General features: G+C 34.5%; 1 long non-coding RNA gene across 1 annotated transcript in view; it reads left to right on the top strand.

The window, feature by feature from the left end:
• Positions 1-27,338, top strand: part of LOC109029363 (uncharacterized) — a 40,065-nt gene extending 12,727 nt beyond the window's left edge. The window contains exons 3-6 of the long non-coding RNA XR_010130695.1: positions 5,655-5,739; positions 19,574-19,672; positions 24,778-24,822; positions 26,751-27,338. This is a non-coding gene — a long non-coding RNA (uncharacterized lncRNA). The remainder of the gene's footprint in view (positions 1-5,654; positions 5,740-19,573; positions 19,673-24,777; positions 24,823-26,750) is intronic.
• Positions 27,339-27,871: the final 533 nt, after the last annotated feature.

A 27,871-nucleotide genomic window follows, 5' to 3' on the forward strand; every position in this document is an offset into this window, starting at 1 on the left:
AGCTCTGTGTGGTCCTTCATTTTTAATTTTAAAAGGTTTCAAGACTCTTTAAATTGTAAAGCCTGATAATATGATGACTGTTACTCCAAAACTCATTTTGCGTTTTTAAAAAATTATCATTGCATTTAATTTCATAGGCAAAATCTTCCATGCTATTATGACATTTTGATTGTTTAGGGATTTATATTATTACAAATAATGTTACTGTGAACATTTTTACCTGGTACATATATTTATGATTTTTTTTAAACAGATACGCTAAGATTTGGTCTTTGTATCCATATATGCTCAATTTTAGTGTTTAATGTTTAGTATTTAGTATTTATTATCAATTTTAGTGAAACTGTATTTGATGTGATCTAGTAGAATACGCAATTGTAGTAAAATTGTATCTGATGTGATCTAGTAGAATATAGTAGTTGTACCAAATATTATACTCAGTAGTAATGTATGAATGTCCCCTTTGCTACAAATTTTGCCACTTTCATACTGTCAAAACATTTAAACATTTTGCCAACATACTGTGTTTGAAATGTGGTTCTACCCTGGAGTTTTAACTTGCATTTTCGAGGTTACTATTAGTATTGAGCATCTCCCTAGGTTCCTGGAGGGCCCCAAGAAGGGCTGCCAGATTTATCTGACTGGCTGCCTATCTGTGGGACTCTAACTTACATAAGAGAAAAATAAACCACATAATATTGGAATTTCTTTGTATGCACAATTAAGTCTAAACTCTCACTAATACAGAAAACTTGGAGGGTGCCTGATATTTTCTGTTTGGGTCAAACCTCATTTTTACAATAGACAAATTGTAAATAGTTTAGATTTAACAGAAAATTTGCTGAGATAGTACAGAAAATCTCCATACACTCTGCACCCACCTTCCCTTATTATTATCTTATATTTGCATGACCCATTGTTGCAATGAATGAAAGAATACTGATACCTATCTTAGTTCGTTTGGGTTTCTATAACAAAATACCATAGACTGGATAATTCATAAACAACAGAAATTTATTATTCACAGTTCTGGAAACTGCAATGTCCAAGATCAAGGCACAAGCAGATTTGGTGTTTGGGGAGGGTCCTTCCTCATAGATGGTGCCTTCTTGCTGCATTTTCATATAGCAGAAGGGGAAGGTATGTTTCTGGGGCCTCGTTTCTAAGGGCATTTATTGCATTCATGGGGCTTGAGCCCTATGACCTAATCACCTCCCCTAATACCATTACTTTGTTGGTTATAGGTTTCAATTTGTGAATTGCTGGGGGACACAAACATTCAGACCATACCAATACCTTTCATTTTATTAAAGTCCATAGAATATTCAGTTCCTCTTGGTTTTAATCTAATATCCCTTTCCTATCTCAGGATGCAATCACATTAGTTGCCGTGCCTTTTTAGGTTCCTCTTGGCAATAATAGTAATTAAGACTTACTTTGTTTTTGATGATCTTGACATTTTGAGAAGTACTACTGTACGATGCACTTTATAGGAATTTGTTTGATGTTTTCCTCAGGAGTATATTGACATATGGGACTGATAAAGTTGGATTCCATTCAAATTAAAAACATTTGCTCTGTGAAAGACACTGTCTAGAGAATAAGAAGACAAGCCGCAAGTGGAGAAAGAATATTTGGAAAGAAATATTTAATAAAATACTGTTGTGTTTAATATTCAAACAACTCTTAAAACTGAACAATAAGAAAATGAACAAACAAGCTGTGGCTGTAGTCCCAGCTACTCAGCAAGCTGAGGTAGGAGGATAGCTTAAGCCCAGGAATTCAAGTCCAGCCTGGGTGACTCTACCTCCAAAAATTAAATAAATAAATAAAATAAGGTAAATAAAACAAGAAAATAAAAACTTACTTAAAAATGGGCAAAATATCTGAACAGACACTTCACCAAAGAAGATATGCATATAGTAAATAAGCATATACAAAGATGATCAACATCATATGTCATTTAGGAACTGCAAATTGAAACAATAAGATACCACTAGCTATTTAATAGAATAACTAAAGTCTCAGACACTGGCAACAACAAATTCTGATGAGGATTTTGAAGCAGTAAGATTTTGGTAAAAATGGCACTGTCACTTTGGAAAACACTCTAGCAGTATCTTACAAAACCAAACATTCTCTAACTATATGACCCACAAATTAATCTTCTTGCCATTTACCTAAGTTCATTGAAAACTTATGTCCACACACACACGAAAAAAATGCACATGGATGTTTACAACAGTTTTCTTCACAATTGACAAAACCATGATGCCCTTCACTACTTGAATTGATAAGTAAACTGTGGTACATTCTGAAAATGGAATATTATAAACCTTTGTCATTTCAAATGAAACAATTTCTTAGATACAACACCAAAACCAAAATCTATCAAAAAAAAATGATAAACTTCTTTCATCAAAATGAAAGCTTCTAGTCTTTGACATATATTGCTAAGACCAAATGCAAAATATGTACTGTATGAAATAAACATTTACAAATCATATACATGATAAAATACTAGAATCCAAAATATAAAATAACTTCCAAGGCCCATAATTTAGAAACCAGCAATCCAATTTACAAAACGAGCAGGTGATTAGAACAGATAATTCATCAAGAATGACATAGCCAATAAGCATGCACATGAAAATATACACGTGAAAAGATGCTCAGTATGATTAGTCATTCATAAAATGCAAGTTAAAAGCACAGCTCAATGCTACTGCATACATATTAGAGTGGCTAAAAGCAAAAAGACGATACCAAATTTTGGTAAGCATGTGGAAGAACAGGAATTCTCATACACTAATGGTGGGAATGTAAAATGATATAACCATTTTGGACCACAGGTTGGCAGTTTCCTAAAAATTTAAACATACATGGACTATACTGAGTGGATACACTATTATGTATTTAAGAGAAATGAAATTTATGTCTCTACAATGACTTGTACATGAATGTTCATAATAGCTTTATTTGTTATTACCCAAAACTAGAAATAACTCAAATGTCCATTAATTAGTAAATAGATGAGCACACTGTGGTATGTCCATACAATGGAAGGCACTCTCCACCAGCCCCAGCCCCAGTAAGGAACTCTCAATCTCCTCACTGTCTCTCAGCTTGCTCATTACTTCTTATGAAAGCTATTTTTTTCTTCTAAATAGGATAGATTCCCTCTTATCAACTATATTTCTACTGCATGAGGAATATCCACTATGATCCTTACATTAAATTACAAATATGTGTATAGCCCTCCCTCTAAATAGGAACAGAAAATGTTATTTATATTTACATTCCAAAATTTAGAAGTATTGATATTATAAAGAATTATTTGGAAATGAATATATCACTATGGTTAAGCTGGTCATTATATTCTTACAGAGCTATCCTAAAATTAGAACAAGCTGAATAAGCTGGAAATCAGATTTTTAGAACTTATCATAGATCTGAGGATACAAAAGAGGTTTAAATGATCTAAATTCAATAAAGAAAATGACAGGCATTCCTAGGAAGAAAAGACTTGTGGCTACTTAAAACCTTGTCTAAATGTCTTGGTTCTGCACTAATTCTAATGTGATTCGTGTACCCAGATAGGAAGAGTACTTTTCATGATATCTATTTCCAAATCCTTTACTGAATACACCCGTTTTAACTACTCTTATTACTTTTATAATATCCGTAAGATAAAAAGAAGATAAGCATAAACTCAATCACAAAATAAAAGCCTCTGAATACAACCACTCTAAATTCTAAATTTGTGTAGTAAGATTTAGAGTTGACCTTGCCAATGAGATGAAATTTAAACTTTGTTTTCAATGAAAGCATCAGATAGGTAACATTACTCTTAAGAAGGCTTGCAATTCTCTTTTGAAATGCAAATCTAAAACTTAGGTATTTCATAGAGCTATAATATGGGATGTATATAACAAGAAGATACATGTTTCATATATCCTGCAATAAAATGGGAATCAGTGAATGAGCCACCTTAATCTCTTGCCTATTTTAAAAGCTGAGCACACACTTTCTAGTAAAGAAAATCGATAGAAAGGGAGACAAAATTTTAAGAAAGAGAACTACAAGTCTGAATTAGAAACATACGTGATTAATACCTCAACTCTGCTATGCTATTAGGCAGTTTTAAATACTTAAAATTTTAGCAGGAGGCTGAAAGGATTATAGTATGTTTGCAGATACAATATTACATCCATTATGTTAAGAAAACAGACTAATCAAGAAATCACTCTTTAATGTACTATGACTCATCAATTCTTGAATGTATTTTTACAATTATTAGATGTATATGAGGTTTCCTTCAAGGATGTCACCTGGAAATAAAAGAGATGTGGAACTTCGAAAAGAATTACTTGACAGATACCTTGTATATATACATTTAGATAATCATTTTGGGAGACCTAAAGATAAATGCTAGGAAACTAGCTTTCAACTTATGTACATCATTTGATCGCATTGCACCAGATTACTCTTAGGAGAGGGTCTGATCAACCTGATAAACACACTCTGACTGGGAAACTGTAAGATAGGAACAAACTCAGCATACCAGATGATGGGTCCAATGTTTGTCTGAAAGAACCAATTTACTCTGTCAAATCTTTCTATATGCAATGAGAATAATAGAAGCACCTTTTTAAATAGTTATATGAGGCTTACATTACATATTATTTGTAAAACAGCATAGTGATAGTATACATTAGATACTCTTTTTATATATAAATAAAATTAATAAACCAATGATGGTGAATCCAGAATTGAAGTTACAACTTAAAATATATACTAAAACAATATTAAAAATGATAACTGAAAGTAGTAAAAGACTGATAGTCTTGTTTCTGATAATCTAATGACTAATAATTACAATTCGAAAATTAAGAAAATAGATTTTTAACAAGTACCAAAATCTATTTCCTCTGAGATTAATTATTTCTGAGAAGCTATTGATGAGAGTCCCTTGGGCAAGTCATATATTTTCTGGCTTCACAATTAAATGATGACCTTAAAATGAAGAAAATCTTAAGTCTTTTCCAAATCTTGACTGCTATGATTTTGATTTTAACATGTAATAAATATTTGATTTATGAGCTTAGTTTTAAGGGATTAGAATATATTTCCTGAAAAAAACTTTGTAATTTCTAATATTCATGTATCAATAATATTTTGATAAAAATGATTTTCCAATACAGCTAGTGGTCATTAATAAAACAGAAAAATCATTTTGAGAAAGTTTGGTAATTATAATAATTAAACAATAAGAATTGCTAACATTTACTCATCACGCTTTGTTTACCAGGCACAGTGCTATGGGTTTTATTTAAATGGCTTTATTTAATATCCTCCTAAATCACATCGGGTAAGTAGTTTTCCTCATTTGACCAGAGATTGAGAGAATTAGGTAATACAGCACCAAGGCTGGAAATTCAGTCATCCAAGTTTAGATATTAAAAAGAAGAAATACAAAGATGAAGAATTGATGTTTATGGAGAAAGATTACTACCTTGAAAAGGAAAGTAAACTTGAGGCCAGTGAGTGTTTCTAGAATATGGAGTTTGACTTGTCTAGTATAGTGGTGGTTGAAGTCAGAGGTTTGGGTTCTCTAATGAGGGTGCTTGTCTTCCTTCAATTGTATTAAACAGAGCATAAGCAGATGGTAAATGTTCAAGTTGATTACATTGACCAGATGGAATTGGATAACAAACTTGAAATAGTTTGAGAAAAAAGGTAATACAGATTTGAGGATATAGACCAACAAGTTACCAGAGATTACCAAGGCAGCTATAACTAAACAAAAGAGGGAAAAGATCTATAAGAACAGCAGTGATTTCTCTTATTGGAGGATTAGATAATTAAAGAATCTGTCAGCTACAATTTAATTGAATTAAAGATGTATAAAAATGATAAAACATAAGTGTGTGTGTGTGTATATATATATATATATCTCATGATAGTTTGCCATAATTTAAAGAAATCGGTTTGTATTCCCAGCTAAATTTTTAAGAGAAGCATAATTCCCTTTTAAACACCTGAAAAAGAGTATCTATTTAGTCATATGTATTATTTGAATTTTTACAAAACTGAGGAATATAACACTGGAGGTATTCTACTTTAATTACCATAAAAATTAGTTAAAACTATGAAAAAATAATCAGATTATAGATAACAATTTAAAAAGACCTTAAGATAAAGTCTTAAATAATAAAATCATGACAAATTTAAAATCTTATAAAAATGTCAGAAATTATTACAAAGAACTTCTCATTTTTACAAGTATTACTAGAAGTGACAAATGAGAATGATCACTATAAAATTTTCTGTTTGTCATTTTGTTTTGAAATTTTTGGCTAAAGCCAAACCATGTGAAAATTAGAAAGAGGTAAAAAGAATTACTGGAAAGGTTTAGATAAATTTATCATGTCTCGTGACTTATATATGGTTACATAAGACAATGACATAACAAGAAAATCTAAGAAAACAAATTAAATATACCTGTTAGATAAATTTTCTTTTAATTAAAAGTAGAGGATGATGATACTATTGTTTTTAAGGCATCTGGTAGCATTTACCACTCCAAATTCATAAATATTAATACCATGTAGATATCATGAATTTGTCTTCCAGTATTTAAAATAAGGTTGTTTTTGATATTTTTAAAAGGATAACTCTTTTTGTGTAGAACATCATGAACACTTCAGGTTGTTTACCAGTTCTGCTGTGCTCAAAATTAAGTGTACGTGCCAACCTCAATCACTGAGACTTTCAAGAAAGCTGCTGCCTATTTCCAAACTTTCTGTGCAGAGTGGAGAGCGGGAGGGCAGGAAAAGAGATCTACCATGCTCTGTTGATAAACAGTGATCCAGAAGGAGCATACGTCTTTATGATACAATTTTTTAAATATATAATATGCATCTTGTATCCACAAAAAGTTTTAAGTGGCTCCAATAAATGCTTTCTAAAGTACATGCATTCTTTTTTTTTTTTTTTTTTTTTTTTTTTAATTGAGAAGGAGTCTTGCTCTGTCGCCCAGGCTGGAGTGGAGTGCAGTGGTGCCATCTTGGCTCACTGCAACTTCCGCCTCCCGGGTTCAAGCAATTCTCAGCCTCAGCCTCCTGGGTAGCTGGGATTGCAGGCGCCCACCACCACGCCCGGCTAATTTTTGTATTTTTAGTAGAGAAGGGGTTTCACCATCTTGGCCAGGCTGGTCTTGGGCCGGGCTCACGCCTGTAATCCCAGCACTTTGGGAGGCCGAGGCAAGTGGATCACGAGGTCAGGAGTTTAAAGTACATGCATTCTAAAGCTATTTTCTGTCTTAGAAAGGGGAGCCATTATGTAAAAGTGCCTCAATATAAGCAGGGCTAATATTAGAGAACTAAGAAGAAACTTTCTGTCCTAATCTCCATTCATTTATAAATCGATTTTAATATTACAACTATGTATTAATAGAAGTAGGTTCTAAATCACTTATTTGTAATCAGAAAAAGGTAAGTAGCCTAAAATATGAAAATAGTTTAATAAAATACATTAAAATGATTAAATAAAATTCAGTCAGGAATATAAATTGGGTAGTTACTTTGTAATAGGGAATGTGAAAAACTGCTGAAAATGACAACTACATTGTGCTAATATATAATATATATCATCACAAATAATTACATATATAAGATATATAGTATATATAATATATTGCTTATCTAATTTCATCTCTGTGACTTCTCTAAATTTAGACATTTTCTCTGTTTACAAATGAGAAATTTGAAGCCCTAAGAAACAAATAGCTTTTCCAAAATCACATTAGTATTCTGCAGAAATGATGTATTTATATATAGGTCTAATTCCAATACTGGAAAATTAATTATTTTAATTAGCCATGTAGATCAGTTCAATCAATAAAATTAATCATTTTAGTTAAGTATCCAAAATAGTTTAAATATTTAGAACATAATATTAAAAAGTATGTAGAATAATATGAAAAAATGTTCACTCTACATTTTTCTAAGAGTAAAGGGTGACTCTACATTATTACAATATTGCTTCTGTATTTGTCGTATTTCTTAAAATCAATTGTGCTCAATGATACTTACAAACTTTCTGAAAAATGGAATCTAGTAACCAAATTTTATTTGTTAATTTAATGGTCATGAAAGAAGAATGAATAGATTTTTTCAGAAAATGTACCATCAATGTTATAGGTAATTTATTAAGAATATGAAAAATATAATATTTGATGCAAAAGTATAAAATGTCTAGACTTTTTTAAAATGTCACAAAAATAATTCAATAATAACTCAATGGGATGAATGGCATAAAATGCTTTTGTATCTGTTTAAATGAAGTAAAGACACTGGTTACCTGATTTGGCGTGGCATAAAAATATTATTTTAACCAGTAGGCTTTCAAGAAAGTTTGTATTTGTTTAGAAAAATAACCAAATAGGCTTTTCAGAGGATAGAAGTTTTCATGTCAACGCTGTGGATGGAAGAAGATACTCATGTCCTAAGTTAATTTCTCAGCAGTATAATAAGAAATGCAAAGGAAATTAGAGAAGGGGCAGTAGAGAGAGAAGAGAAAAGGTGAACCCACTTGTTGAGTGGACTAAAGCTGAAGTTATTGGAAGGGAGTGAAGGAAGGAAAATGAGTCTTAAAAACATTTTTTATTTATCATTATTACAGATAATTATTTATTTATTTATCTACCTATTTATTTCAAATTATGTTTCAAAGTAATTGTTTGCCAAATATGATGATGCATAAAGGTGAAATTTTAAAGGTGAAATTTCAAAGATTTTAAAGTGATTATGTTCTAAATCACTGTCATGATTGTAACTTGTGATGGTGGTAGGGGAGAAGGCTTGACAGTAATTAAGAAGTAGAAAAATAGATTAAAATATCTACTCAGGATGAGAAAGGCAATATAAAATAATCAATAAAGGTAACCATGAGTTGAGCAGCTGAAATACAGAACTTTCAGAGGGGTGAACAGAGCTAGCCTGTCTGAGTTGGTAATATTTGCAGTGAAGGCTAAATGATGGGAAGCAAAGCTTTCTAGGAGAAGAGGACCTCAGGCCCTTGTTTGGAAAGGTCTAAGGTGTGTGTTTGGAAAAATTTTGGCAAACTTTAGCAACTGTGTCACTGTTTGTGGGGAGATTTATAAAGATATAGCTAGAGAGAGAGTTAACAGCATTTCCAGTGATAAGTTTGGATTTTATTTCAAGTACTAATGGAAGAAAATGATAATTTTAATCAAAAGAGTGCCGTAACTATTAGTTAATGCTCTCAAATCTCCAAAAAACAAACAAAAAACAAAGAAACACAAAATACGGAAAAACTTTACTATATAAAATGTAAGTTTAGTGTGGGAGTTATTTGGTAGAGTGGGAAGAAAATTGCTTGTCATCAAGAAGGGGTTGTGCAGCCCATTTAGCTCCACTCCAATCTCGAAAGAAAAAAAATTGTAAGGCAAAGAAAAAGGAAAAAAAAAATAGATACTAAAAATTTTACCCAGAACTGTTATGAAGGTTTGTGGTTATATTTTCTACATATTGACAGATGGCATATGTAATACAATGCATATATTGATTTTCTTTCCAAAGTGTCATGAAATATGGTGAAGATACACATAAGCAATTAAAACATTGCCTTAAATTTCTTATATTTCAAATACGAATTTTAAGAAGAGGCAAAATGTCTAATTAACTAATACCCTGCACCTGAGATCTTTAGGCCTAAATTGGGCTGAAATACAAATAGCTGACACCTTTTTCTGATATAAATACTATTGATAATGTTTCAAAGATGTGGGCATGGCCATTGACACTAAATCTATTTCTAGGAGGGTATCAGGATACGTTTGGCTCAAGTAAGGAAATACCAACTGAGTGTCTTATTGAGGGAGGTGGTACTGTAGGTGGTTTTAGGAGTCAAAATTATCACACAGACCCAATCCTTGGCTCTTTTCATTTTTCCATCTGCATTCTCATCATGGTACTTCTTCCTTTATAATCATAAGATAGCTGCCATAACTGCAGTGATTATATCTTCCCACATTTATTAAGAAGGGAAGAAGAAAGCCAAGGAGATTTCCTCTCACTTCTCTCTGTTATTGTCAAGAAACTAAATATTGTTCCATGACATTGCAGATGACATCTTTTCTCTCTAGTTGAGTAGAACAGAGTAGCCCAAGTTCTACTATGCCTGTCAGAGGAAAAAATGGAAACAGATTGTTGCGATTACATAAATTCTTACTCTGGGACCACTTTTACATCTAAGAAAAATCAGGAATCCGTTGGTGAAGAAATGAGAATGACAGGCAAGTGACAAACAGTGTCTGCCACAATAAGGAAAATATATATGCTAAGAAGGAAATTGTTAAAGTGTTAGAAAAAGATAAAATCTAATTACCCAAAGAGGGAATGGGAGTGTATTTTCAATAAAGAGGATAATTTAATTGAACACAATGTGAGGAAAAGCACAATTATTGCTCTGCTAAGGGGAAGGAGCAATAAGGAGATTAAGAACATCCAAAGAAAATAAATCACTGTGAAATTCTTTGGGCAAATCACTGTAATATTTGATGTGTTCATAAAATATCACCTATTTTATGATTAGATATTATCTATGGACACACATTTATGAAGGACAAATGAAAATATCAAGAAAAATAACAGCAAGACATCTGAAAAACAACATAATTAAATATAGATGACAAGAGTAGAATGGCTAAAATCCAAAGCACTAATAATACCAAATGCTGCATCAGCATCTCTCATTCATTACTGCTGAGAATGCAAAACAGAACAGCTAATTTGGAAGATATTTTCAGTTTCTTACAAAACCAAATATACTCTTACCATATGAATCAGCAATCTTATCTTGATCTTATTGATAGCTACCCAAATCTGCTAAAAATGTATGTCCACGCAAATACCTGCGCATTGATGTTTACAGTTTTATTCAAAATTGCCAAACCTGGAAGCAACCAAGATGTCTTTCAATAGGTTAATGAATAAGTAAACAATGGTCCATCCATACAATGATTTAATTATTATTCACTGCAAAGAAAAATGAGCTCTCATGCCAAGAAAAGATATGGGAAAACCTTAAATGAATGTTACTAAATGAACAAAGCAAATCTGAATAGAATCACTGTATGATTCCAACTCTGGCATTCTGGAAAAGGCATAACTATGGAAACAGTAAAAAGATCAGTGGTTAACAGTGGGTAAGGGAAGAGGGAAGAATAAACTGGTGGGGAACAGATGATTTTTAGGGCAGTGAAGGTATTCTGTATGGTATTACAATAGTAGATACATATCCTTATACATTTCTCAAAAGCCATAAAACATGCAACACCGAGAGTGACTCTAATGTAAATGATGGACTTTTAGTGATAATGATGTCTCAATGCTAGTTCATTATTTGTAAAAAGTGAACCACTATCACCTGCCTAAGTTCTCAGGCCAGTAGCAGCTCTGCACTTCCCCGGGATGAGGCTCCCAGAAGGAGAGGCAGGTGGCCATTTTTGCTGCTCCACAGCTCTCACTACTGTTGCCATCAGGATAAGAGGGTGTACAGTGATCAGGGACTAATCCAGAACCCGAGCACAGTGCAGCTGTTTGCCATGTGGGCCCACACCACCGCTACTCCACTCTAGGCATGGCCTCCAGACCCAGGACTCCAGCCACTTCCTGCCTTGGCTCTTGGGCCAGCAGCAGCCCTGCATTTCCCTAGGATGGACCTCCCAAAGGAAGTAGGTATGCCATTATTTTTGTTGCTTTGCAGCCCTTGCTCCTGTTGCCCTGAGATATGGGAGGGAGCACAGTGATTAGCTACTGATGGAGATCCTGGGCACAGTGCAACAGCCTTATGGAAAAGTGGCCAGACTATTTTCCACACAGGTCCCCACCTCCACTACTCTTCACTGGGCAGTGTTTCTCCACCTTGATCCCCAGTACAACCACATTTCCCCCATCTGGACACTTCAATCAGTGTCAACTCTGCATTTTTCTGAGGAGGGAATCCTAGAAACAGCCTACAGGCCCTCTCCCATTGCAACTGCAGTGGTAATGACCTTATTGCCCTCAGTCTGGGAAAGAAACAAAGGGCCTGATCACTACATTGGACCACCAGGACACCACAGCCACTATACAGAAAGGAGTCCAGTCACCCTTCCCTGTGAGCCCCCACCCCTCACTCTTCACCAGTCAGAGCCCCCAGCTTGGGAACACACAGCAGCTGTCTTCTACCCACAGCCAAGCATTTCCACTGCCAGTGGCTCTGTGTTTCCCTGAGAGTGGCTCCCAGAAGCAAAAAAAGGCTCTCTGTCCCTGCAGCAGTTCTGTCCCTGCTGCCCTCAGACTGAAGAAGACACAAAGAGCCTGTGGGCTTTACTCATTTCCAACACAACACAGTCACCATCTGGAAAGTTGCCCACTCTCTCCTAACTGTGAGCCCTCAACCACCAGCTTTTCATCAAGTGGGGCCAATAGTTGGGCCAGCAGTGCAGCAGCCCCAGATCCTTGCTGACCAGTTCTAATAGCAGTGGCTCTGTGTTTTTCTGAAGTGGAGATCCCAGAGGCAACTGAAAGTCTGTCTACTACTGTCACTGTTCATCGCCAGGTAAGGTGCCCTGGTTTTGGTCCAGAACACAGCTGCCCCACCACAGGCCAGTCACACTAATGGAAAGCCACTTTGCATCTCTCTCTGGAGTGGAGCCCCAGGAGACAAGTAAAAGGTCCTCTGCCTCAGGCACTGTCATGGTCCCTCCTCCTACTGCCTCCTAGCTGGGAAGGGAACATAAAGCCTGAGCTTGCCCCAGTGCTGCAGTGTGAAGCCCAGCAGTGCCAAGCTGAGAACTGCAGGCAGCACTCCAGTGGGAGAGGAGCACACACTTTCAGAGCATTGAGAGGTAGCATGGCAGCAATCACGAGGAAATACAGAGGAGTCATGTGGCTGAGCAAAAGCCTGTCTACACATTCTTTGGTTATATGCCATCTGTTGGATCAAAGCCCAAACTTCAATACCAAAAATATTAACATACACTCCTGTGAAACCGTGGATGAGAATTCAGCTACAGATAAAGACTTGCATAAAGCCTTGGCCTTCTGGAAACATATAGAAAAGAAGTCAACTGATGGTACTCAAATTGCACCACAGTTAAAGGAGCACCAACCCACACAGATGAGAAAGAACCAGCACAAGAACTCTGGTAACTCAAAAAGCCAGAGTTTCTTCTTACCTCCAAATGACCACACTACTTCACCAGCAAGAGTTCTTAACCAGAATGAAGTAGCTAAAATGACAGAAATCGAATTCAGAATATGGATAGGAATGAAGATCATCTAGATTCAGGAGTAAATTGAAACCCAATTCAAGGAAATTAAGGTTTACAACGAAACAATATGGGAGCTGGTAAACAAGATGACCATTATAAAAAGAAACAAACTGATCTGATACAGCTGAAAACCCCACTACACAAATTTCATAATGCAATCACAAATATTAACAGCAGAATAGACCAAGGTAGGAAAGAATCTCAGAATTTGAAGACTGGCTATCTAAACTAATTCAGTCAGGCAAAATTTTTTTAAAAAAGAATAGAACAAAACCTCCAAGAAACATGGACTTATGTACAGAGACTATGTCTACAACTCACTGGCATCCCTGAAAGATGAGGGAGAAAGAAAGCAATTTGGAAAACACACTTTAGAATATGGTTCATGAAAGTTTCCCTAACCTCACTAGAGAGGCCAACATTCAAGTTCAGGAAAAGCAGAGAATCCCTATGAGATACTACACAAGAAGCCCATCCCCAAGATACATACTCATGAGATTCTCCAAGCTTGAAGTGAAAGAAAAAATGTTAGAGACAGCTAAAGAGAAAAGGCATGTAAGAAATATTTCAGCAGAAACCCTACAAGCCAGAAGAGATTGAAGGCCTATATTTAGCATTCTTAAAGAAAAGAATCTCCAAGCAAGAATTTCATGTCCAGCTAAACTAAGCTTCATAAGCAAAGGAGAAATAAGATTATTTTAGACAAGCAAATGTTAAAGGAATTTGTTCCTACCAGACCTGTCATAAGAGAGACCCTGAAAGAAGTGCTAAATATGGAAAGACTATAACCAACCACTACAAAAACAAACTTAAGTACGTAGATCATTGATACTGTAAAACAACCACACAAACACGTCTGCATAATAACCAGCTGATAATATAATGACAGGATCAAATCTGCACATATCAACGTTAGCCTTGACTGTAAACAAAATTAATGCCCCAATTAAAAGGCAAACAGTGGCAGGCTGGATAAAGAAGCAAGACCTGATGGTATGCTGTCTTCAGGAGACCCATCTCACATGCAATGATACCCATAGACTCAAAGTAAAGGAATGGAGAAAAATCTACCAACCAAATGGGAAATATAAAAAAGCAGTGGTTACTATTCTAATTTCAGACACAACAAACTTTAAATGAACAAAGATTAAAAAAAAAAGTTGAGCATTACATAATGGTAGAGTTTGACTCAACAAGACAACAAATCAAAATATATATATACACACAACACAGGAGCACTCAATTCATAAAACAAGCTCTTAGAGACCTATGAAGAGGCTTAGATTGCCTCACAATAATAGTAGGAAACTTCAACACCCCACTGACAGTATTAGACAGACCACTGAGGCAGAAAACTAAAAAAGACATTCAGAATCCGAACTTGACATTTGACCCAATGGACCTAGTAGACATCTACACAACTCTCCACCCCAAAACAACAAAACATACATTCTTCCCATCTGCACATGACAAATACTCTAAAATTGATCACATAATCATACATAAAACAATCCGCAGCAAAAGCAAAATAACTGTCAGAGTTTTGTTTACCAAACACACTCTCAGAGCACAGCATAATAAAAATACTAATCAATGCTAAGAAAACCACACAAAACCATACCATTACATAGAAATTAACCAACCTGCTCCTGAATGACCTTTGGGTAAGCAAAAAATTAAGGTATAAATCAAGAAATGTACTGAAATTAATGAGAACAAAGACACAGCATACTAGAATCTCTGGGACAGCAAAAACAGTGTTAAGAGGAAAATTTATAGTGCTAAACAACCACATTGAAAAGTAAGATAGATCTCAAATCAGCAATCTAACATCATACTGAGAGGAACTGGAGATACAAGAGCAAATCAACCCCAAAGCTAGGAGAAGACAAGGAAAAAAAACGAAAACAAAAACAAAAAACAAAATCAGAGCTGAATTGGAGGAAATTGAGACGTGAAAAACCATACAAAAGATTAACAAATCCAGGAGCTGGTTCTTTGAAAGAATCAATAAGATAAATAGACAACTAGATAGGTTAATAAAGAAAAAAAGAGAGAATATTCAAATAACCGCAATCAAAAATGACAAAGGGGATATTAACACTGACCATACAGAAATACAAAAAGCCCTCAGAGATTACTAGGAACACTTCAGTGCATACAAGTTAGAAAACCTAGAAGAAATGGGTAAATTCCTGGAAACATACAACCACCAAGATTAAACTGGAAGAAATTAAATCCCTGAACAAATTAATAATGAGTCCTGAAATTGAATCAGTAATAACAAGCCTACCAACCAGAAAAAGCCCAGGACCAGATAGCTGAATTCTACCAGATGTATAAAGAAGAGCTGGTACCATTCTGAAAGTATCTCAAAAAAACTAAAGAATATGAATTCCTCCTTAGCTCATTCTATGAGATCACCATCGTACTGACACCAAAACCTGGGAAAGACTTGGCAGAAAAAGAAAATGTCAGACCAATATCCTTGATGAACATAGTTGCAAAATCCTCAATAGAATACTAGTAAGCTGAATCTACCTGCACTTCAAAAATATAATCCCTCATGATCAAGTATGCTTTATCCCTGGGATGCAAAGTTGATTCAACATATACAAATCAGTAAATGTAAAAAAAAAATCGATAAATGTGATTCATCACATAAACAGAACTAAAAACAAGAGCCATATAATTATTTCAATAGATGAAGAAAAGGCTTTTGATAAAATTCAACATCCCTTCGTGTTAAAAACCCTCAACAAAATAGGCATGGAAGAAACATATTTCAAAATAATAGGAACCATCTATGACAAGCCCATAGCCATCATACTTAATAGGCAAAAGCAAGAAGTATTCTCTTTAAAAACCAGATCAAGACAAGGATGCCACCTCTCACCATTCCTATTCACCATAGGACTGTAAGTTCTTGATAGATCTATCTGGCAAGGGAAAGAAATGAAAGGCATCCAAACAGGAAGAGAGGAAATCAAAGTATCTCTGTTTTCAGACAATATGATTCTATACCTAGAAAAACCCATAGTCTGCCCAAAAGTTCCTTAAGCAGATAAACAACTACAGCAAAGTTTCAGGACACAAAATCAATGTACAAAAATTAGTAACACCTTTATACACCAACAACATACAAGCTGACAGCCAAATCAAGAATGCAATGCCATTCACAATAGCCATAATAAGGATAAAATACTAGGAATACAACTAACCCAACGAGGTGAAAGTCCTCTACGTTGAGAATTATGAAACACTATTCAAAGAAATCAGAGATGACACAAACAAATGGTAAACCATTTCATGCTCAATAATAGGAACAATCAATATTGTTAAGATGGCCATGATGCCCAAAGCAACGTACAAATTCGGTGCTACTCTTATCAAACTACCAATGACATTCTTCACAGAATTATAAAACAAACTATTTTAAACTTCACTTGGAACCAAAAAAGAGCATAAATGGCCAAGAGAATTCTAAGCAAAACCAACAAAGCTATGTCACAAGGTTATAGTAACCAAAACAGCATGGTAGTGGTTAAAAAAAAAAAAAAGACACATAGACCACTGGAATAGAATACAGAGCCCAAAAATATTTCTGTACACCTACAATCATCTAATATTCAACAAAGTCAAGAAAAACAAGCCATGAGGAAAGGATTCTCTATTTAATAAATGGTGCTGGGATAACTGACCAACCATATGCAGAAGACTGCAACTGGACTGTATACCTCCTTATCCCATATTAAAAAAGTCAACTCAAGATGGATTAAAGACTAATGTAAAACCTAAAACTACAAAAACCCTGGAGATTTCTTCTTGGCCTTTTGGCTAACATTAAGTGTAAAACCCTGAAAAATAACCTAAGAAATATAATCCTGGACATAGGACCTAACAAAGATTTCATGACAAAGATGCCCAAAGTAATTGCAACAAAAACAAAATTGACAAATAGGGCCTAATTAAACTAAAGAGCTTCTGCATAACAAAAGAAACTATCAACAGAGTCAGCAGACAACCTATAGAATGGGATAAAATAGAATGGGATCCTATAGAATGGGAGGAATATTAAGCCAAGCTTGGATAGTGTATAAGAACTAAGGTCATACCAGAGGAGCTATGATCAAATGATGTCACTACTGCTATCTTGGCACTCTGGCAGCTGAAATTGTCACAGACATAAATTGCAAATTATCCAACTTTATGTGCTTCTATCACTTAATCTAGATTTAAAATGTTGGACAAAAATCCAAATTAAAATAATTAAATACAGACATTTTGATTCCCAGATTAGTATATGAGGAAAACAGAGGCAACTCTACAAAAGAAAGAATGGAGGGAGTGGCACATCGTAACAAATTAGAAGACAGAGGGGTGCAAACCAACAGCCTCATTCAATAGCTTATTTCTCACAAGGTTAAAGTTTTCTTAAGTTTTAACATATCACAATGAGCAACTTTAATAAAATTAATTTTTAAAAAGAACATTAGTATTTTTAAAAAGTTTAAAAAGAACATTTAGTATTAAATACTAAATTCATTATCATTTGACAATCAACAATATAGATAAATGAGTTTATTCCAAATTGAAAAGATTATATTAAGCTAGAAGTATAATTATCTGCATGGCCTGTTTTACCAGATTCAATACATTTTTAAGAATTCTAGGGCAATTTGGAGTTGCCTCAGAAGCCTCAAGGGATGGTTTGGGAGACAGAGGGAGCAGAGCTCTGGAGAATTCTGTTTTAATTACAGCAGTTTTACAAACATTTGCTACATTGGAGGTCTGCATAAAAGTATTATTTTGAAAGGGTTTTGAGCTCCCAAAATTTGAAAACCAGTGAATTATGAAATGGCAGCTTCTACCCACACTATAAAGGAACAATTCTGTATATAAATGAATTTGATTGTTTAAAGAAAATGATTTATTTGTTTCACAAGTTAACTATGTTTTATCAAGTGTTTACTACAAAGCAGATACTTTTCTAGAATTTTCAATAAGCTATTGAATTTAAATAAGTTTTATAGAAGGATAGGGATGTAGTGTTTGGTAGCACAATTGGGGAAATATAGTTAACAGTAATGTATTTTATATTTCAAAATAGCTGGAAAAGATTTTAAATACCCCATCATAAATAAATGATCAATGTTTGAGATAATGAATCTTCCAAATACCCAGATTTGATCATTATACTTTAGAGGCTTGTATCAAAATATCATACGTACCTTATAAATATTTACAACTACTGTGTGTTCCTAAAAATTAACAATAAAATTAAAAGTTAAATATCTTCACAGGTTTGCCATTGGATGTAAACGAAAAAAAGTTAGAAATATGTACAATCATTTCAAAACACATTTAGTTTTATGTACTTAGAATCTCTTGGCATGTTTTGGTGTTGCCAATTAATTTTCACTCAGTCAAACATTCTGGTCTACCCTACTCCATATAAGCCTTGTTACAGTTGGATTGAAACAACAAGAGGTTTAATGGGTTAATGAGACTAATGTAATATCCCTCTACTGTATTTACACAAGTGGAATCTCTTCATTATATTAATAGAATCCTGTAGCAAGCCTATGCTTTCTTCAAATGTGCACTTGCATAGACTGTACAATACCTAAGGTGAACCCTAATGCAAACGATGAACTTTAGTTGATTATCATATGTCAATGTAGGTTTATCAGTTGCAACATGTGTACCACTCTGTTGCAGAATGTTGATAATGGGGGAGGGTATACATGTGTAACAACAGAGAAGAGATAAGAAATCTCTGTGCCTCTCTCTTATTTTTGCTGTGAATCTAAAACTGCTCTAAAAACATCCAGTACTAAAATTAAAAAGTACACTTGAATATACTTGAATGCCACATAGTATCTGAAAATATTGTAAATTTAAAATGCTCCAGCCAAGAGGAAAATAAATTTTTACAGTAATCCTCTTATTGGCAAAAATTATAACTTCCTCTTAAACAGCTGTTAATCACCCACATTTAATCTCCAGTTTCTAACCACAAAAGGAAACTAGAAGGTATACATAGTATAAGGAATATCTTCCTATATAGAGAGAGAAAACTTTAAAATATGTATTTGTATGTGCTTTTCATATAATAAAATTTGCTTTGTCTCTTACTTCTAGCTTGTTAGAATTGACAGAGCTATTAAATGAATTTGTATCTTTTGACTATTGCCTTTCTTCTTTCCTTCATCTTCCACATTGGAGCACACGTATGATGCCTAGAGATGTAAAAGCCGTTTTGCAAGAATGAGAATGAGTGCTACATGCTAAGGAAGGTGGAATGGAAAGTTAAGAACAGTTAAGGTAACTGAGGACATAATGGAACTGCCATACTTCCTCTGAATATTCTCCAATACTACGTATGGAACAGAAAAATAATTCCTATCTGATGTAGCCAAATTACTGATTCATTCAACTGAAAGTAATTCTAATTGATATGACAACTGCAAATATTTATTGATTTATTATGGAAGTTAGTAACTGAGATGACAAAACACATAGGTGAAAGGAGGTACAAGTTATACATGTTCTACTTTTTCCTATGTTGCCACACATGACTATAAATGTCCCAAATTAAAAACACGTAGACATTCAATGTTAGATGTATTCATGAAATAATATTTTTATTTAATAAAATAATCTTTTATACATTAACAAATATTGATGGATTTTAATTATATAAATTTTATAAACACATGTATTTTTCCAAGAACAAATAAGAAATATCATTAATTCAATGAAACTAAAATATGAAAAATTACTTTTATGTGTTTATTCAGTTCATATTCAACTTAAAGCAACTCACCTGGATTATTGGTCATGATTCAGTTTGTTTATTCTTTTTAGAAAAAATATTTTATATAACAAATGTTTGCATGCGGTTTTATACTGATATTTATATAAATGTTACCTGATTAATTATGAAGATTTTCTAATTTAAATTCAAGTGTTATAGAAGAAGTGGACCTATACATGGTGCTCAGATGAGATCTGTACAAAACACTCCTACACCCTTATAGGTTTTTCCATTTATAAATTATATGTTTATATAAGAATTGTAGACAAAGATTTTGTTCATATTAATTAATTAGAAGTCATATATGAGGCTGGGTGCGATGGCTCACACCTGTAATCCCAGTACTTTGAGAGGCTGAGGTGAGTGGATCATTTGGGGTCAGGAGTTTAAGACCAGCCTGGCCAACATGGTGAAACCCCATCTGTACTAGAAATACAAAAATTAGCCAGGCCTGGTGGTGGGCGCCTGTAGTCCCAGCTACTCAGGAGACTGAGGTAGGAGAATTGCTTGAACCTGGGAGGCAGAGGTTGCAGTGAGCCAAGGTCACACCGCTGCACTCCATCTTGGGAGACAGAGTGTGACTTAGTTTCAAGAAAAAAAAGAAGTCATCATATGAAACAAGTTCATAAACCACAGTTTAATGCACAGTTTAAATACTAAATAAGATGTTGGCCACACTTGTCTTCCCACCCAAAGTGAACTTTGGTTTATTTGACACAATTTAGGAGTAGACGTTTTGTTTAATGCCTCTTTTATAACCACTGAAAAGGAAAATTTTGACATAATATTTCAGATTGTTCAGGGGCTTATGACTGTATTTTTTCTCTTTATCAGATTGTTTCTCAAATGTATTCATAATTTTTTTTGGATTTTTTTAAAATTTTATTTTATTATTATTATACTTTAAGTTTTAGGGTACATGTGCACAATGTGCAGGTTAGTTACATATGTACACATGTGCCATGCTGGTGCGCTGCACCCACTAACTCGTCATTTAGCATTAGGTATATCTCCTAATGCTATCCCTCCCCCTTCCCTCTACCCCACAACAGTCCCCAGAGTGTGATGTTCCCCTTCCTGTGTCCATGTGTTCTCATTGTTCAGTTCCCACCTATGAGTGAGAATATGCCGTGTTTGGTTTTTTGTTCTTGCGATAGTTTACTGAGAATGATGATTTCCAATTTCATCCATGTCCCTACAAAGGACACGAACTCATCATTTTTTGTGGCTGCATAGTATTCCATGGTGTATATGTGCCACATTTTCTTAATCCAGTCTATCATTGTTGGACATTTGGGTTGGTTCCAAGTCTTTGCTATTGTGAATAGTGTCGCAATAAACATACGTGTGCATGTGTCTTTATAGCAGCATGATTTACAGTCCTTTGGGTATATACCCAGTAATGGGATGGCTGGGTCAAATGGTATTTCTAGTTGTAGATCCCTGAGGAATCGCCGCACTGACTTCCACAAGGGTTGAACTAGTTTACAGTCCCACCAACAGTGTAAAAGTGTTCCTATTTCTCCACATCCTCTCCAGCACCTGTTGTTTCCTGACTTTTTAATGATTGCCATTCTAACTGTTGTGAGAGGGTATCTCATTGTGGTTTTGATTTGCATTTCTCTGATAGCCAGTGATGGTGAGCATTTTTTCATGTGTTTCTTGGCTGCATAAATGTCTTCTTTTAAGAAGTGTCTGTTCATGTCCTTCACCCACTTTTTGATGGGGTTGTTTGTTTTTTTCTTGTAAATTTGTTTGAGTTCATTGTAGATTCTGGATATTAGCCCTTTGTCAGATGAGTAGGTTGTGAAAATTTTCTCCCATTTTGTAGGTTGCCTGTTCACTCTGATGGTAGTTTCTTTTGCTGTGCAGAAGCTCTTTAGTTTAATTAGATCCCATTTGTCAATTTTGGCTTTTGTTGTCATTGTTTTTGGTGTTTTAGACATGAAGTCCTTGCCCATGCCTATGTCCTGAATGGTAATGCCTAGGTTTTCTTCTAGGGTTTTTATGGTTTTAGGTCTAACATTTAAGTCTTTAATCCATCTTGAATTAATTTTTGTATAAGGTGTAAGGAAGGGATCCAGTTTCAGCTTTCTACATATGGCTAGCCAGTTTTCCCAGATCCATTTATTAAATAGTACATTTGGTCAAATTTAGACACATACAAACACATATACACACTGTATTTATACATATTCTCATTTTTCTTTTTATGTATGAATATCAATTCCTCAACATAATGTTAAGATATTTCCAACATTGATATGGTAAATATTGCTCAATGCATTCACAATTCAGTAAAAATGTATATAAATCTTAGAAGCATATTAAATCTTTTGTATTCACTCTTAATTGAAGAAGTCAGTACAGGAGATAACATTTTTATGTAAAATAAAAATTTGCACAAAATTGTACATAAGAATTAAATTTCAAAAGGAATTTGATAATGCTTATACTGTTGTGCTCATTTTTTCCTATTTTAGCATAAATTACCACAAATTTTCTAAGGTAAAAACACAGTCAAAGGGAGATATAGTAGTGAAATAATACTTACAGTTAATCAAATAGTTGCTAGTATATTAACAAATGTTGATGGATTGATTATACTGACATGTTTCCAAAAAAAGGCACTTATAAAGGTAGCATTCAATGTACAGATTAAACAAACTACAGAAAGCATTCAATTTAAACCTACGTGATCTATGTATTATTTTGATTGAATATACTGTGTAAAATGTAAAAAACATGCATACAAAGAAAAATGAACAAATAATCATGATATGCTAACAGTAATCACAGAGATATAGTAGCAGAGGACACAGTAAAAGATTAAAGTGATGCTGAGTTTTCACTGATGTATGTTCTGTCACAGAAAGTTTAGGCCACTAGTAACAGAGTATATAATAAAAGATTGAAGAGATACTGAGTTTTCACTGATGTATTTTCTGTCATAGGAAGTTTAGCCTATTGTTTTCCCAACACCTCAAGTGGGAAAATAAATACCTTCTAGGCAAATAGAAAGTTTCTGTAGGCTAAAGTAATTTAGTATCTGTTCTGGCAGATGACATATGCAATTTTTTATCCTCTCTGAGACCACCTGAAGAGCTGTCCTTGTGTGCCTAAGTGGTTATTAAAATACCTCTTTGTAATTGTTTACCTGAAGGCTATAGGAAGAGTGAGATGTCTTCTCAATTCTGGAGAAATTCAATTTAATAAAGTTGATTTTAAGCTCTATTACATCTCAACTCTATTTTCTCCATGGTTATTTCAGATGGAAGGAAGGGATGTCTCTGTTGGAAAACAGATCTGTGGTGTCAAAAGACAGTATTTGGATTCTTTTCTTCATAACAGTGAAAATAATTCATGGGTAATTAGTAAAGCCATTCTGAAAACTAAAAATAAAAATACAAAGACTCCTTAGGAAGGAAAAATAAAATAAGAATGCACCTGGATTCTTGGTACTATTTCAACAAAAGTAATTTCTATCTCTTGAACATACTAGGCATTTTCCTGACTCTTCTCTGCATGGAGCAGTTTTCAGTTAGAAATTCAAGGGAAATTTCCTTTACCTCCTTCGAACTTACTCTAATCACATGCTCTCAATAAGCCTGTCTTAGGCCACCCCACCCTCCATGCCAGCACTCCTAATCCTTCTCACCCTGTTCTATTTTTTCTTTTTTAACATTTATTTTCTTCTTACAAACTGGACATTTTACTTAAACGTTTTATTGTCAGACCCCTTCTTGTAGAATGAAAGTTGTGCAAGGGCAGGTGCTCAGGCAATATCTGTGGAGATGATGGGTGGATAAATAATTAATAATCTGTAATATTTATTTGCTTTTAATATGTGCCATGTCCTTTCAGACACTATAGATATTTTCTCTGTGTTTATACAGAAATCTTCTAATGTGAAATATAGCTATTAAATAAATGCTTAAAAATGGATCAATAAACATTAAATATTATGGGAAATTATGGAAGATAATGATATCAAATCCAGGGCTTCAGAGAAGTTCCACTAAGAAATTGAGCTAAAATTTTGTTCTGACAAATGAGTAAAAAATTTTCTAAGAAGTATGAGCAAAAAGCTTTTTGTTTGCAAACATTGTTGGAGTCACCTTGTTTGTTGACCTAATAACAGTTTTCAGACTATACTTAATCTTTGTTATCAGAAATTTGGCCTCATTCCTTCTCATGTGACCCATATCCTCCAAAATAAAAATGGAATCACTTTATTGATTGGCATAGGTAGTCAAGACACCCTTACAAATGATTGACTATTAAAATATTTATATTTATATCACAAATACTTGTTTTATATACAAGCAAAGGGGAGATGCAATGAGGATTGTTACATCTCTTACTTTTATACACTAAATTTATCAACAACTACTGATTAAACCAGAGCTAGTAAAACACAGTGTAAACTCTGACTAAAAATATCTCTAACTTACCAGAAAAGGTTTGGCCCCTTTCCTCATGGTGATGAGGTATAAATATTCCATGGAGCACTAACTAGAGAGGACGGGGTCCACAAGAAAGATATATTGGCTATTTGGATTCTCATCAGACAACTTGCCCCTCTGTACATCCCTTTTTTTTTGCCTGGCAGAATGAGGTGAAGACTAGAAAAGGGAAAATTGTCTTTGTTGAAGAGGTAAGAATCATCAAACGTCTTGGGTTGCATGTGAATATAATCGGGAGAAGGTGAAACAGAGATGGTCTGTGAATTCTTATGGGTCAGTTCACAAAGTCGCTATCTCATCTCAGACAACATCACTCACAGGATAATTTGTTCTTGGCAAATATCATAACAGCCTCTTTAAGAATATCTACAGAATGGATCTGCTTGTACAATTGTAAAGCTAAGGCACTGGTAGGAATTGTTTGCTGTGTGCTATGAAAAGAAATCTCATGTAGATGTTAATATTTGATAACATTAAAAGATGAGAGAACAAGCTGTACAATACTGGTATTTCTGAGATTTTGGTCAGCTGTAAGCCAAAAGTGTACATACTCATTTTTCTTATTTGTCTAGCACTTTTATGGCAAGACAAAATAAGTGAGCAGGTTGAGTCTGTGCATGTTTCCAAAGAATGCACAGAGGAAGGGTGAGACCAGTAACTGGGTGTGTGGAGTATCCTTCCAGGACACCTACTGAATATTCTTTTGACTATTACAGGGAGGAGATTTTTTATTAATCACCAAGTATTTGATCACTTATTCTCAAGATTTATGTATAACAAAGGATACAATTAAATATGAGTGCTACAATTAATGCTATTAGTTTCATATTTCAATACATATTGTTCTTTTAGATTTAGGTTTTTACCTCTTTGTACAATGAATAGTTGGAGAGATTCTTTTTATACATATATATTTTTGGAGACGGTGTCTCACTCTTGTTGCCCAGGCTGGAGTGCAATGGCGCAATCTCTGCTTACTGCAACCTCCACCTCCCAGGTTCAAGCGATTCTCCTGCCTCAGCCTTCTGAGTAGCTGGAATTACAGGTACGTGCCACCATGCCCAGCTAATTTTTTGTATTTTTAGTAGAGACGGGGTTTTGCCATGTTGGCCAGGCTGGTCTCGAACTGCTGACCTCAGGTGATCCACCCGCCTTGGCCTCCCAAAGTGCTGGGATTACAGGCGTGAGCCACTAGTTGTAGAGATTCTTATATGCATGAAACATATTTATTACCAGGTAGAAATTTTCGTATTCTCCATAAAAACCCTCTATGTTTTATTTCCTTAACAATAATGCATATTTGTCATTATGCTCAAGCCAGGTGTTACTGTTACTTAGCTAGTCTATTTTTTTAACTGGTTTACATCTGACTATAGTCTTTGTCATTCCCACCAGCTGTACACTCAAACAGCTGTGCCTCCCCCTCTTTCACTCAGAGCAATTTCCAGGGACTTGTATTTAAAGGAGAGTGAAATGTTGTCTCTAATTATAACAGCAATCTGTTCCGCAGCAGTTTTCACACTCTACTTACATTCCCTACTGTGTTTTTCCAATAGTTTTACCCTTTCTTCCATTTCTCTAATTTTTGCTCTAAACCCATCAAACTGCTGATTAGTTGAATTATTTTTCAAGTTCATTAATTCTAGCACACTTTTTTGAAACCTTTATGGTTGTTTGCATTGATATTTAACATCAAATTGGAGTTATTTCTCAACTTGTAATCCATGCAAATATATTCATTCATAAATAAAAAAATTCCCACTCTATCCCTCCCATTGTAGTTACTATGGATAAAGTAAAAATGGGTACTGTGATTTTTATTAGGTATAATAATTTAATTCCCTCAATTAGAGTTGCATTACCAACTTAGTTATAATTCTTATCCAGCCTATATTTGTTAAAAGAAATAAGTCCCTATGTTAGACCCTAGTGTAAATATAGTTATAGTCTTCTTTAAATTAGTAAGCAATAACTTTTCTAGCTTGTGCATGTGTCTGTGTGTGTATGTACATATATGCACCTATATATCAGAAGATTTTACACCAACCTCTAACCTCAACAACATGTCTTTGGGTACAAATAAACAGATGGTTTTAAGGATGGATATTTCTTGTCATAGCGCTTGTCTCCTGACAGTTACTCAGTGATGCAAAGCTAAAAAGAGCACTGTGCTCATGGTGGAAAATAATTCCCAGGACTTGACAGGGAAGAATGTACTCATTCCATATCCCGGGCAGAAGTCTGCTGAGATAAACAGAAGAAAGATAGTTAGTGAGCAAATTCATCAAGACCAATATCATGTATTTCTCCCCCTGGCCTGATGGCTGATTTGCACTCCTCCTGTAAGCAACAAAATTGCAAAACCAGTGCTACAAAACAGAAGCACCTGTAAGTCCGTGGGAGCACATCTTTGCTCAACAAGAGATCCTGACAACTAACAACTAACAACCATCTGCCTGAGACACAGTTCGAGTTTTTAAGATGCATCAGTTCCCCTTTCCAGCCTGAAGCCTCATCATCAAACAATGCTTCCAATGCTTGGCATGTTTAATTATAGAATTATAAACTATCAGAGCTTGCTTCCTGGGCAATTATGTGAGGCAACCCTCAAACTTTCCAGAGGATAATGAGCGTAGGCTAATTTGATGGTATTTCAAGGTCATGCATCTATTTGAAAAAGAGATCAGAATAAAATCCAGATTTCAAATTCCTGGTCTAGTGTTCTTTTTATGCTGCCTTCCTTAAATAGTTATTTCTTAAACTAAAAATAATCAAGTCAGAGGAAACCTCTGAATTAACATGCCGTTTTGAAGACTATGATTTTCAAGATAAGCCTTCTTACTCTTATCCCCGAGCAATCAGCCCATGTTTTAACTTTACAACAGATAGTCCATGTTTTTTTTTTTTTTTTTGCCAGATCCCCCTGGTGAATGAGTGGAGAAATTGTTGAGTTGGCAGCCCAAGTTTACGAAAACAATCTGTAGCACTGGAACAGTGAAGCTAACTGGCACATATGGGCAGTGAAAACATGGCCATGGCCTCATTAGCACCATGTGTTAAAAAATGGAGCTAAGCAGTCAAGTGTGAAGGTGAAGCAGGCATGGAGAAGGTCTGTGCACCCTAAAATGGACATGCTTGGTTTCACTGTGGAGTTTTTCCTGGCTGTAATTAAAGCCTGATCCTTTCCAGCTGTAGTGGCACAGATTGTTTTAAGATAAATTCAATCTATAATTAAAAATC

Source organism: Gorilla gorilla, chromosome 14 (assembly GCF_029281585.2).
Source record: "Gorilla gorilla gorilla isolate KB3781 chromosome 14, NHGRI_mGorGor1-v2.1_pri, whole genome shotgun sequence".
Lineage (NCBI taxonomy): Eukaryota > Metazoa > Chordata > Mammalia > Primates > Hominidae > Gorilla > Gorilla gorilla.